This window comes from Phalaenopsis equestris, unplaced genomic scaffold (assembly GCF_001263595.1).
Source record: "Phalaenopsis equestris unplaced genomic scaffold, ASM126359v1 Scaffold000799, whole genome shotgun sequence".
NCBI lineage: Eukaryota > Viridiplantae > Streptophyta > Magnoliopsida > Asparagales > Orchidaceae > Phalaenopsis > Phalaenopsis equestris.
This window is the reverse complement of record NW_018165239.1, coordinates 146,045-147,688: the sequence shown is the minus strand read 5'-3', so window position 1 is coordinate 147,688 and position 1,644 is coordinate 146,045. Positions and strand designations below refer to the sequence as shown.

The following is a 1,644-nucleotide window of genomic DNA, read 5'->3' as shown; positions in this document are numbered from 1 at the left end:
CAGACCAACACCCAAGGTCAACCCTAAGGTCCAGTAATCCTAAGGGTGACTTATCTTGAGTTTCCCCCACAGTGACCCCACCTACTAAGTATTTAGAGGTTGAGAGCAACATGTGGAACTTCAAGCTGAGTAGAGAAGAGTTTGGAATTTCTAATGGTGAGGGTTCCATGTATATTTTTCTAAGAATAGCCAATAGGAAAATCCTATGGCTAGACCTTAGGCTACTAAAGAGGAAAAACTAAACCTCAACCAAAAATGAGGTCAACAGTCACCCGCAGATAACTCGACCTGGGTCTCGATGACATTGACTTTTGTTACTCTTTTATTCATGTAATCTGGCACATCATAATTTTCATCATTCATATATTTTCTTTATTCTTTAGATAATCGTGCAATATTGGCTCGGAGTCTCTCCAGCTTAGCGTCAATCGAGTTCCCTTTGATTACTTTTAGGTCAATTGGGGATTTTTGAAGAATAACATTTCTTTTATTGAGCACCGGTGCAGTTGTGTAGAAGTTAATTGAATCAACCAAAATCATATTTACGGAACCCTTTTCAGGTACTTTAAAATACTCTTTCGGGATCGTTACATTTCCACTTTTTAAATTCTTCTTAAGTCAATCCTTGAAGACAAAGCATTTTTCTATGGTGTGGCTGAGTAACCGGTGGTATGGAAAATATTGAGGATGTTCTTTCATATTAGCTTCCTCTGGCTTTTTCGAGTTTGGTAGTCTAAATCCTTATTCCTTTAGCAATTCATGGAGCATCTTTGACACGAATTCCTCTTTGAAGGAATACATCACTTTCTGTCGTTCAGCCAAGGATATGATCTTATTCTCTAGTTGGTATGATCTTTCCTAAAGCAGTTGTTGGCAAGACTGTCTATATTGTTGTGCCTGTTGTTGGCGGGATTTTTGAGGCTGTTTGGCTTTCAAATTTTTTTGGCCGCGCCTCAATTTTTGTGCTTTTATCAGTTGTGCAGGCTTTGAATTGGACCCAATTTTGAATCCAAAAGGCAGTGGGGCATAGGCATCAACTGACTCTTCCTCATCTGGAATCTCTATTCCCTTACTAGGAAAAATAGTTGGCACGGTGACAGTGTATCCGGTAGTAGGAGTAAAAACATTTCTCGGAGAAATCTCAACTCTCCCAACGACAGACTTTTCAGCACTTGTAGGGCTCTTTTCAATCAACACCTTTGAAGGGGAAAATTCTTTGGTAGACTTCAAGTTGAACTCTATAATTGGCTCCATGGACTTATTTGTTTCAAACTTCATCACTGTGAAGGCCACCTTTCCGAACTTGACTCCAATATCATTGAACCCTTGTCCAAATTTAATAACTGCCAGGTCAGGCAGTTCATCCTTATTGACAACGAACTCCATTCCAGAGGCGAAAGAAAAGATCAACCTCCGCGAAGACATTGTCCATGCATTTGAAGAATTTTCAAAAGTCAGCGATATCTTGTGCCTTGCAGTTTTGACAGAAGTACTCAAATGACGCACTTGTCTTATGAACTAGGCATTCTTTATTATTTCATTTTTCAAATTTGTTATTCACTTGTGATTAAAGCATTGAAGAGCTGAAATTAGCTAATTAAATATTTACAAGATAGAAAATCAAATTTGGAAGGCAGATGTGAA

At 38.6% G+C, this 1,644-nt stretch overlaps 1 pseudogene; it reads right to left on the bottom strand.

Annotated features, from left to right (window-relative positions):
• LOC110031250 overlaps positions 1-1,425 on the bottom strand; it is an 18,019-nt pseudogene extending 16,594 nt beyond the window's left edge.
• Between the last annotated feature and the right edge of the window lie 219 nt (positions 1,426-1,644).